This window comes from Bos taurus, chromosome 12, assembly GCF_002263795.3.
Source record: "Bos taurus isolate L1 Dominette 01449 registration number 42190680 breed Hereford chromosome 12, ARS-UCD2.0, whole genome shotgun sequence".
NCBI lineage: Eukaryota > Metazoa > Chordata > Mammalia > Artiodactyla > Bovidae > Bos > Bos taurus.
This window is the reverse complement of record NC_037339.1, coordinates 34,122,406-34,134,686: the sequence shown is the minus strand read 5'-3', so window position 1 is coordinate 34,134,686 and position 12,281 is coordinate 34,122,406. Positions and strand designations below refer to the sequence as shown.

The following is a 12,281-nucleotide window of genomic DNA, read 5'->3' as shown; positions in this document are numbered from 1 at the left end:
CAACTTCAACTCTATCACATCTAGTTAGACTCTAGAATGAAAAGTCTTTGTTAGAGAGACTGCTCTGTGCTTTGTGAGTAAGGTGGGGAGTGTTCTTGCTGTTGGAGAAAATCAGGAGCAAGTGGAGGACCTGCTGACGCAGAGCTGACCTAAGACAGAGGGTCACTTCCAGTGTGTTCTTTTTAAATACAGCAGGATTATTTAAGGCCACTGAAATTTGAAAGGCTGCAGAAAACAAATGAAGTGACCGCTGAGAAGTGCTGGAGTCAGCCCCACACGCAGCAACTCCTCCTCAGCTAACAACCAGAAGTCCACACTGGGCCTGCAGCCACGTGGGTCAAGGGGTCGCCTTTGCTATCTTCTCCCCACAGGACTGAGGAGATGGCAGTTCTGGAGACAGTGCTGTGTCTGCAAAAAAGGATGAAAATTTCTGTAAAGGGATGTATGCTTGAGAATGGGCTTCTCCACAGGGAACCCTTATCTCAATCCTCCTCCACCCTTCCTCCCTGCCCCTCAGACGCCACGCCTGAATCCCACCTGGAGAACTCATGGGCCCGTTTCTCTGAGCCTGTGGTCTTTCACGTGATGCCGGAAATGTAGCCCCTGCCTTTATTCAGGTGCTGGGAGGAGGCATGAGTTAAAAGGGGTAAAGAAAGCCTTTTCTGTGGCCCAGGTCTCCGGACAACGTGAGAACACAGGGGCGATGGCAGCAAGTGCTGATTCTGGGAGAAGGAAACACACTGCTTCCTCTGATCCTGAGCAGGTACCGGGCTTGTGTGCATGATGGCTGCCCAGGGCACTCAGTCCTGGGGCATAAAGCGTGGCTTCAGGGCTCCAGACAGGCACTCAGCTGATCCACCCGAACACTGCCTCTTTCTCAATTGTGTGTGGGCAGAGCCTTGCCAACCCCAGGTCCAAGGAGAGAACATGGTGGGGCAGAAAGACCTCTGCTCTGCCCCTGCCTGGAAGGGCTCTGAAAGTGATGCTGAGCTGACATTTACCTTTGGAAGCATGTTTCCTGCCATTGGGAAATATCTCTTTTTACCAATTTTGTTGGATATGTATATACAATGTACAGTACATGTGTAATGTATGTATATATTTACTTATACAATTATATATGTACACAGATACCAACACAAGGAATGAAGGATCACAAAGGATCAGACAACCATGACAGCACCAAACAAAACCAATAAAGCTCCAATAACTGATTCTGAAGAAATGGAGATCTATAAACTCTCTGATGAAGAATTCAGAATAATCCTATTATAGAAATTTAGTAAACTACAAGAACACACAGACAACCAAATGAAATTTAGAAAGTAATATAAGAACAAAATGAAAAATAGAAACATCAAAATAAAACAAACAGACTCCTAGAGCTGAAGAATACAATGGCCAAACTGAAGAATTCAATGGAGAGCTGTGCAAGCAGACATGACTGAGCAGAAGAAAGAAGCAGTGATCTGGAAGGCAGGTAACGTGGACTTATGCAGTCAGAGGAGAAGAAAGAATGAAACACAAATGAGGAAGCCTGTAAGACTCATGGGACACCATCCAAAGAAACAATATATGTTACTACAGGAGTCTCAGAAGGAAAAGAGAAAGGGACAGAAAGTATATTTAAATGGCTGATACTAATGGGGGAAGGTGGTCAAAGGGTACAGAATTCCAGTTATAAGATGAGTAAGTTCTGGGGAATCTAATGAATAGATAATGACTACAGTTATAACACTATTCTGTATACTTGAAAGTTATTAAGAGAATAGTTGTTAAAAATTATCACCACATACAAGATGGCAATCATCTGTTAACTAATCTTATTGAGGTAATTATTTAACAATATATTAAGGGGGCAACAGAGGATGAGATGGTTGGATGGCATCACAGACTCAATGGACTTGAGTCTGAGCAAACTCTGTGGAGATAGCGAAGGATGGGGAAGCCTGGAGTGCTGCAGCCCATGGGGTCACAAGGAGTCAGACACGACTTAGTGACTGATCAACAACAACATATATCAAATCATCATGCTGTACACTTTAAACTTACAAATTTTATACATCAACTAATCTAAATAAAGCTGGGGAAAAACCTGTGTGGTAAATGAACAGAGTGACAAGGCAGCTTAGTTAGGGAGAAAACATTTGAAAGTCATTTATTTGATAAGGGGTTAATATCCAGAATGTATAAAGAATGCCTACAACTCAACAATAAAAAAAAAAAAAAAACAAATAGCTTGATTTAAAAATGAGTGAAGGACTTAAATATTTCTCCAAAGAAGATAAACAAAAGCCCAAAAGCATGTAAAAAGATGCTCGAAATCACTAATCATTAGGGAAACACACATCAAAAGTACAGTGAGACCTCACGTCATACCAGTTAGAATGGCCATCATCAAAACGACAAGAAACGACAGTGTTGGTGACGATGCAGAGGAAAGGGAAACCTGTGCGCCCTTCATGAGACTGCAAAATGCTGCAGCCACTGCGAAAGTGGTGGAGATTCGTCAAAAAATTAAAAACGGAACGGCATCGGCACTCTGGGTATGTATACAAAAGAATCAAAACCAGGATCTCACAGAGGTGTTTCCACTCCCATGTACAATGCAGCTCTGTTAACAGCAGCCAAGAAGTGGAAACAACCCAAATGCCCATCGACGGATGAATGGACAAATAAAACGGGGCACAGCCATGCGGTGGGATATTGCTCAGCCTTAAAAAAGAAGGAAATCTTGTCATATGCCACCACATGGATGTACTCTGAGGACGTATTAAGTGAAATAAGCCTATCATAAAAAGACAAATGTGGTATGATTCCACTTCTATGAAGTATTGAAGAAGTCAGACTCAGAGACAGGCAGTGGGGATGTGGTTACCAGGGGCTGGGGAGAGAGGGGATGGGCTGGTTTTCTGTGGGTGTAGACTTTCAGGTTTATAGGATGGGAAGTCCCAGAGCTCTGCTGTGTCACAGTGTGTACACGGCTGACAGCACTGTGCTGCACACTTGAAGAGGCCAAGATAGTAAATTCTCACTTATATTAATATGTGTTTTTTACCACAATAAAAAAATAGAGTACCTTAATACACAGTGGTGTTGGAGAAGACTCTTGAGAGTCCCTTGGACTGCAAGGAGATCCAACCAGTCCATTCTGAAGGAGATCAGTCCTGGGTGTTCTTTGGAAGGACTGATGGTAAAGCTGAAACTCCAATACTTTGGCCACCTCATGCGAAGAGTTGACTCATTGGAAAAGACTCTGATGCTGGGAGGATTGGGGCAGGAGGAGAAGGGGACGACAGAGGATGAGATGGCTGGATGGCATCACCGACTCGATGGACATGAGTTTGAGTGAACTCCAGGAGTTGGTGATGGACAGGCAGGCCTGGTGTGCTGCCATTCATGGGGTTGCCAGGAGTCGGACACGACTGAGCAACTGAACTGAACTGAATACATAGAAGTATTAAACAGGGTTATAGAAACAAAAAAATTAAATTAGACAGCAAATAATAAACAAATCATGGGTAGGCACTTCAACATGAAAAGAATTCAAGTGCAGCAGGGGTTCTGCAATTGAGAACAACTACTTGGGCTTCCCAGGCGGTGCTGGAGGTAAGGAACCCACCTGCCAATGCAGGAGATGTGGGTTCGATCCCTGGGTCAGGAAGATCCCCTGGAGGAGGAAATGGCACCTGTTCTAGTATTCTTGCCTGAAGAATCCCACGGACAGAGGACCCTGGCGGGCTACGGTCCATAGCGTTGCAAAGAGTTGGACACGACTGAAGCGCCTTAGCACAAACACACCCAGGCACGCACTTATCAAAGCAGAGGACGCTAATGGCACACCCATGATGAGTGGTGTGTAACAGAAGCCCATCTCCTCCTCTGCCCTCCGTAACTATCCCTGGGGTTTCCCCATGCTGACCGCTTCCCAGCATTAGCTGGGTGTCTGAAACTCTATTCAGTTCTGACACTGTCCCTTTGGAGTGAGCACAGACCTCACTGCTCACAGGCTCCGTCTCACAAGACTACACCCCACTGAGTGCAGGCTGTCACCTGTGCTTTTGTTGATAAACTGGAGGCTCCTAAACTCCCCTGCCACCCCTCAGCTTCAGTCATCGGCTAGAACAGCTCACAGAACTCAGGAACATGGCCTACTCACAGCATTCCCGCTTTATTTATAAATAATCAGAAATAGCTGGATGGACAAGAACACAGGGCAAGACACAGGGGAGGGATGCAGAGCTCTCAGCCCCACCCTCTGTGTTCACCCCTCTCCCAGCAGCCCCGCCAAACTGGAAACTCTCCAAACTCCATACCTTAGAGATTTACATGGTGGCCTCGTTACCGGGCAGGACTGATCAAATCAATGGCCGTTAGTGGTTAACTCAACTCCAGTCCCTCTCTTCTCCCTGGAGGTCTGGTGTGGAGTTGATGTTCTAACCCTCAGTCAGATGGTTTCCCCTGGTGACCAGTCCCCATTCTGAGGCTCCCCAGGATACCCCAGTCACAGGTCATCTCGTTAGCTACCAAAACAAACAAACAAAAACTCTACAGAGGGTTGGGTTTCAGAAGCTGTGAGCCAGGAAAGGGGGCCAGAAGAGACTGAATATATATTCATCGTGATGTCACAATGTGTCAACTGTGAGAGCATTTTTTGAAAACCCTGTGTGTTTGTGAGTGTGAGTAGAGAAAGGGGTGCAGAAGAAAGGAATAGACGAGAAAAAGGAAGGAAAGAGGGGTGAAGAAGAGAAGAGATTGCGGGGAGAAGCAAGGGCAGTTTCAGCAGGCAAACCAGAGTCAGATGTTCATAGTCAGCAATGGATTTCTTTGTATTCTTGAAGATTTTCTAATAGGCGTGTAATATGACAGCCAGAGAAAAAACGGCTTTTAAAATGTGAAAGGACATCAGATTAATCCAAGGAACAGAAGGGAGCGGTGGGCGGGGGTGGCTCTGTGGTAAGGGGCACTGGCCCACGGGGGCAGCAGCTCTACAGCGAGTGTGCACGGGAGCCCAGGGCCCCAAGTGAGGGGCAACCTGAGGGGCCACGGCCACGCAGAGCAGCAGAGGCACCAAAAGTCAGGCCTCACCTGCTGCGGGTTCTCCCAGGTGCCCACAGGGACGTGGATTTCCCTTGAAAGGGTCAGGTGAGTCTTCATTTCATGTCACTCGTGCCCTCGAATGGTGGCCATGGGTCTCAGTAATGACGCTGCGATGCCACTGGTCACACCAAATAGATGCTTTCCCCTTCTCAATGCTGTGAAGTCCAGTGGAAATTTATATCAAGAGAAAGCACAAATGTACCCTTTAAATTACCATCCAAACACCAGCTCAAACACTAGCGGCCCTTGGCAGGAGGGTGAATCTTATCAGCAAAGGTGAGAAGTGTGGGTAGCACAGACAGGGAGCTCTGGGGAAAACAGAACTCTGTCCTGGACTAGACAGAGGCTTTTGAAGAGAAAGCAGAACTGGGGGATTTGAAAAATCAAAGTTCATCCCCAGCTTTGCTCCCTGCAGTTCTGCGACTCTCTCATTCTTCTCCAGGGGATGCATTCTCGGGGGCTCAGGTTTTGTAAGTGACTTTATTTATTTTTGGCTGTGCTGGGTCTTGTTGCTGCACATGGGCTTTCTCTAGTTCTGGTGAGTGGGGGCTACCCTTCGTCGCGGTGCTCAGGCTTATTTTGGTGACGTCTCTTGTTGCAGAGCACAGGCTCTAGGGCAGGCAGGTTTCAGGAGCTGTGGCGCACGGGCTTAGTTGCTCCCTCTTCATGTGGGATCTTCTGGGACCAGGGATCGAGCTCATGTCCCCTGCACTGGCAAGCAGATTCTTAACCACTGGGCCACCAAGGACATCCCATAAATGACTATTCGAGAGGGCTGAATACAATCAGTCATCTCTCTGTGTGTCTCCAGCAGAACATCCTACCAGCACCACGGGAGGAATTCCACACACTGCATGCTCTCCTGGAGAGAGTTTAGAGGAGGGCTGAGAACCTGCCGTCAGCAGCGCTTTTCCAGACACGTGAGTTGCAGAAAAGCAGAATCGTCTGAAAACGAAGTGCATGAGCTGACAGCAGGAGCAAATGGAAAGTCGCTTTTCTCTCCTTTAGAGAGCAGGTTGGTACCTTAGAGTGAACCGAGTGCAATCTTCTTAAATGTTAATGCAGTGGGGGACACACATGTCACTTAGTAAAAAGGCTTGGCCAGGAAATGGAAAGATCGTAAATCAGGAGAAATTATCTTGTCAGAGGCACAGTGCTCTGATGAGGTACTCCTAGGTTCCTTTAAATCTTTTTTTCTTTTATTATAAAAGAAAACTGCTGCCCCACTGGGAGACTCCAGTGCGAATCTGACGTTTCTCTTCATGACTGAGCCTAGTTTTGTAATATAGTTTATAAAGAGTGAAAATAAGCATCTTTGGGTTCACTCAGCTATTCATCCTTCCTGAATTGCATGAAAGTCAGAAATGCTGTAATTTGCTGTCTATTCACCAGGATCCACTGTTCTGAGCCACTGGAGATGCAAAAACACTACAGCAATTTGCCAATTTTAAAAGAGACCTTGTGGTTAGTGATCTAGGTCCATAATCAGGTAACATGACTACCCCAAAATGAGATGGACCTCAGAAGGAAAAGTTGCTAAATGGCTGCAACAGAAATGCAAAGTCTGCGCACATTTCAGATATATCCTGAAGACAGCAGAAAGTCTGGCCCAAATGCTCTTTGAGGTCTGGTTGACTTCTCTTCTGCTAAATGGAAGAGTGGTGGAAAGAGGCCACGTCACAGAGAAGCAAGAGGAGCTTTGGCTTGGTGGCCAGGAGGAAACTATAAGAGAGGTTTCTTTTAAACACTTTAAACTTTTTTAAATGTTACAATTTTAGGAAAAGCCTACCTGCTTTAAGAACCAGAGTCTAGAACATTAAAATACAGGACAGACATACAGAGGAGCCAGGTTGTGGTCGTAGTACTTACGGGACTGCGTGAACACACAAACTGTGCTTGTTACCATGCAGCTTCCTGGGTCTTTCCCTGTACCAATAAATCAACATCTAGGACATGGGATTTGGTTTTTAGTCGTCACCCTACCAGAATTTTATACACTCTAAAGTTTGACAACCACCCTCTAAGAACTTCATGGAATTCCTAGTTTCTTCTCATAAGCAACTTAATATTCCAATAAGCACAAGAGTGAAACACAAACCAGATACTAAATTCCTCTCTCCTTTCTTAACTGTTACAACCTCTGCTTCCTGGGTGTTTTCTGTCATGCAGTTCTAACTCTTCCTTCTTTTCTTGGCTTCTTTAAACCATTTTCCTAACTCTTGCTAGTCTTCCCCATAAGCATGTTAATTTCTCCGGCCAATCACTCATGGTCCTTCCTGGTGGGTCATGCATCTTGTCATAGAAAAAGTTTCATGAGAGACAAAGTGATAGATTTGTTTCTCAAAGAAGCAGATTTATTTAGAGAGATACCCCTTGCACAGACTGTAGGCCATTTCAGAAAGTGAGAGGCCTCAACACTATTTTAAAACTTCTGCCTCTCATTGGCTCATCTACTTTGAAAATCTAAACCACAATCTTATCATTCAGGTAATACTGATTAGAATCATTCAATAGCAAGGAAGTAATAAAAGTCTACTGGGATTCGATGCACGATACTGGATTCTTGGGGCTAGAGCACTGGGACGACCCAGAGGGATGGTATGGGGAGGGAGGAGGGAAGAGGGTTCAGGATGGGGAACACATGTATACCGGTGGCGGATTCATTTTGATATTTGGTAAAACTAATACAATTATGTAAAGTTTAAAAATAAAATAAAATTTTAAAAAAAAATAGAAAAAAAAAAATAAGTCTACTGGGGATGAGATAAATACATGAAACAAACACCTAATGCTTTAACTCTTCCCAGAGGGCCTAAGCATCCCCTTCCTAAAACTGCCTCCCTTCTAGGACTGCCCAGTGCCCCAAACACCACAGGACTATGATTTCCTGCTCGAGGAAAGGCACAGTCTCTAAAGAGCTCTTTAAAAAGGTCAGTATTGGAGAAGCAACTTGCAGAATAGTGGGGTAAGGGCCTTCAAAGACCTCCATAAAAACAATAAGAAATGGACAAATTTGTCCAAAACTCCCTTTTTAGAAGACTGCAAATAGAAGGTTCACAATTTCTAAAGTATTTATTCAAGGAATATGACTGAATCTCAGTAGGAGCAGTGAGCTCTGTGGTGTCTCAGCTTGTCTTGTCCCCATCCAACCTCACCTCCACGGTAGCCTTGGGAGCTAACAGCCACAGGAAAACCTAGCAGCAGAATGGTGCCATGGAAGCTCCCTGAAAGGCTCCATTCTCTGGGTTTGCATTTATTCGGTCTCCTTCAAAGCAACTTTGGCAGAAGAAGCTGTATCCCCAGGGCATGTATCAAACACAAACTGTGGCAAGTGTTTAACATGGTGGCCCCTTGAGGTGGTGAAACCACTGAGATTAACAAGAAGCTGAACAAAAAAATGGAACTTCTGGGGAATGTGATGTCTACAGGGGGCTTTGTAAAGCTGTGACACGTTACGGAGAATCTAGAAGGACACACGCATGTGCAGGGCTGTGTGTTTGTCGCAGCAGAGTCCTAGAAGGTCTAATCTCTCACCTCTGGCTGACAGACTGCGTACAAGCAGGGAGAGGTGGCTGAGGTAGAGATGTAAACCGTCTGCTGGAGTGCTGAAAGCATGACCCAACATACAGAGAGCTCCTTATAAAAAGCCTGGAGATATTCCTTCAATGCTTTTAAGGAATCGACAGGAATCAAGGCAAGCAAAGACTCAGCAGGACTTGCAAACTGATTGGATGGGGGTGAGGGAGGAGGTGTCAGGTCGAGGCTGGGGTGGTGATACCATTACAGAGAGAGAGGAGACAGCAGAGCTCACGCTCGTGCGGATGTAAGTTCGCTTCCGACAGCTGATGTTGAGGCTGTTGGGACATCCAGGCGGAGATGTCAATAGAGTTAGACACACGATTCTGATGGTTGGGACAGAGATGAGACTGGAGTTACAGAAGTGGAAGTTCCATCAACATCAAATCCCATTCACAAAGCAGATATGTGTGTGTGAGACCCCATTTAGACCCAGCAAGGCAGCTGCCACATGTAGGTTTAGAATGGAAAACAGGTGCAGGTCCAAACAGAGATGTTTACATAAGTGTAACTGGGTGGGAATCTGACCCATTCTTAGAATCAGAGTCTCTGGGTTTTATACTTAATTCCAATTTAACAAAATCCCCAAACTTTTTTCTCATAAATTGTGGTCAAGCTCAGCTTCCTCCCACCTTCATGTGACTTCTCCACTGGAAATCAGTCAAATCTCTTGGTTTTAGGGTGGTGTTCAAAATCATTTGAAACCTGACCGTGGCAACTCTTGAACTGACCACCAACAGGCCCTAGGTGATCAGAAATTCATCTACAGCTAAAGAACTGTGGATTGCATTTCTTCCCATAAGAACAATAAGCCAGCAATTTCCATGAAGTCTCCAAGGAAGGAGATAGTCCTTCAATGCATTTAAGAAATCAACAGGAACCAAGCTAAGCAGAGACTCAGGACTTGGAGACTGATCAGACGGGGATGAGGGAGGAGGTGTCAGAGGGCCAGGGGTCAGGTCAGGGTTCCGGGGCCCCAGAACCCACTGTTAGGTAGACCATAGCTGCTGCACATGTTTAGAAGCACAGAGAAGGGTGCAGATTCCCTTCCTGGGCATTCCACCAACTGTAAGGTATCCTTGTGAGCAACTCCTCCATCCCCCGTGCACCAGCTCTGCGCCCCCATGGTTTCTCAAAAGCAGCCGAACTGCACGCCTCTTTATTGTACCTGGGTGCCTGGTGCTCTGTTCCCTTGTTTCCACCCACATCCTACCAGTGAATTGAAACTGTTCCCTCCTTTCTTCTTTCATCCAGCATGTTGCTAAGTTACAGAGACAATTAGGAACAGGTCTGTGAGCTCATTACAATTCCAGGCACAGTTCTTCCCCCCCACCATCCTTTCTTCTTTCTCTCTCTCTTTCTTCTTCCCTCCCTCTCCCTACTCCACCCCACCCCATATCTCTCTCTCTTTCCAAGAAGCAGGAGGAGTGGGAGAAAGATGTTTCTTAAATGGAAATCAACCAGAACCTTCAGTTTTCTGAGCAGACAACCCAAATGGTGGGCACAGTGCTGTAGACTCTTGTAAACTGCACTGATGACCCCATGTTGCTGTGGAAACCCCTGAAATCCTTCATCAGATCCCAGCCCCACTTTACAGAAAGTGTCAGGAAGTTATGTGCACTCGGGACAAGGCTGCTGGGCCAGGGAGGAGGGTGGAGCGGCCAGGAGAGGAGCAGTTAGAACTTAATAAAGCTCTAAAGCAGTGAGTAGAAGCAGTCTGTAGCCCAAGCATCAGCACTGGGCTGAATTTGGTTTTTCAAGCCAGGAAGCGACTCCCGAATTCCCAAGCAGCCTGTGCAGGAGAGACCAGAGGGAAGCAGAGTTTTAATCCACTCTGATTAATGAGTGAGCTCCCCTGATACCTGGGATATTATTCTTTGAGCAGACGACGAGAGCAGACAGGACATCATCATCCCCCTAAGGCTGGCGCCAACCTTGGCTGCTCGGTCCCAGAGGGCCAGGCGCCCTTGGCCCAGTCGGGCATATTCCACTTTGACCCTATTGCATGCTTGTGGTCTGTGGTCCGGGGCTCTCGCTGCCCAGGGAGGCAGAGCTGAGCTGGCACCCAGGCCAGGTACCCTTTGCCAGATGCCGGGAGCTGTCGCCTGTCCCCCGGGTTTCCTGCTGGGTGCCTGTCTCTGTCTTGTTCCTTGGAGGCTCTCCATCTGCTGGTGCAGAACTTGCTCGGTCCCCAGATTATTCACTGATGCCTTTCTCTCCGGATTGGAAGCACCCTGAGGCTGGAGAAACTGCCTCATCAGTCTTGGCAGCTGTGACATTTCTTATCAAACAGATTAGTTTTCACCAAGTAGAAGCTGTAATTTTGGGTCCACCTTCATTCAGAGGCTTGGGCAATTACAATCATTAGGCATTTAGATTTATTCTCTGAAGCCCTGAGAACAAATTGTATGAAAATGTTATTCTTATAAATTAAACAGGTCTCCAGAAAATACAGCCTTTCCATACTGAGACCACTGATCAGTTAAAAAAAATTTTTTATTGCTGTATAGTTAATGTACAATATTTTATGTGTCAGGTGTACCAACACAGTGGTTCACAATTTTTAAAGGCTAAGTTTTTAGTTTTAGTGCTGTTGCATTTATGTGAGAGTAATGCAAAGATCTCAGTTTTATTTCCACTTTTTTTTTTTTTTTAATTCAAAGTCACTCAGCCATATCTGACTCTTTGCCATCCCATGGACTAGTCATAGCCCATCAGGCTTCTCTGTCCATGGAATTCTCCAGGCAAGAATACTGGAGTGGGTAGCCATTCCCTTTGGGGGATCTTTCTGATCCAGGGATCAAACCGGGTCTCTTGCATTACAGGCAGATTCTTTACCAGGGAAGCCTATTGCAGTTGAGCATAAACATGTCCATGGTTCTCTGAGCACCCACTATCTGGGCAAAACTCTGCCAAGATTGTTGGGCATCCCAAGGTGACTTCCCCATCAATGTAGCCACTCCCTAATAACAGCTAGTCATGCTGTTTCAATAGAACAGATCTAGCACACCACTAATCCCTGGTTTTCAAACCCCACTGAGCCCAGCACCAGGGCCTGACATCAGCTCAAACCCTGCCCTGCGGAGGGAGAGCTGCGTGTCCCAGGGGAGGAGCTCAGCCTTTCTGTATGTCTGTCCTCACCTGTCAGCTGATGCTCGTGCACGCCTTGTAAAACTGCAGGTATTTTGGATACTGCATGTGAAGCAGCTGCCACGGAGCTTGGCAGACAGCAGGTGCTCAACAAACAGCAGTGACCTTAAGATTGTTACTGTTCTAGATGCCCACCCAATAATGCACAGATGGTGGGGCTGGCTGAGGGTGCTGTGGTGGCGCTCAGTGAAGACAGATGAGCACACAACCTCTGACCCGTAAACCCCAGTGAGCACCAGCCCTGGCACAAGGCCAGGTGATCTAGGAGTGTTCATGGCCAGCAACCTGGGGTTTACCTGGGCAACGGCTGAGAAGCAGACAGAGGAAGAAGCTGGGGTGCTGTGGGGCTGTGTTAACACAGCAAACACAGCATGCTGTTTTCTAAGAATTTAGTCACAGGATGAGATTCACAGCACAATAATAATGATGTCGATTGAAACTGTCTACATACATGG

At 46.3% G+C, this 12,281-nt stretch overlaps 1 protein-coding gene and 1 long non-coding RNA gene across 3 annotated transcripts in view; one reads left to right on the top strand and one right to left on the bottom strand.

Annotated features, from left to right (window-relative positions):
• SPATA13 (spermatogenesis associated 13) overlaps positions 1-12,281 on the bottom strand; it is a 290,432-nt gene that overhangs the window by 156,836 nt on the left and 121,315 nt on the right. The window lies entirely within an intron of this gene.
• On the top strand, positions 4,429-8,665 carry LOC132346767 (uncharacterized). The gene is made up of 3 exons (XR_009496716.1): positions 4,429-5,145; positions 5,912-6,115; positions 7,949-8,665. It is a non-coding gene; the product is annotated as an uncharacterized lncRNA (long non-coding RNA).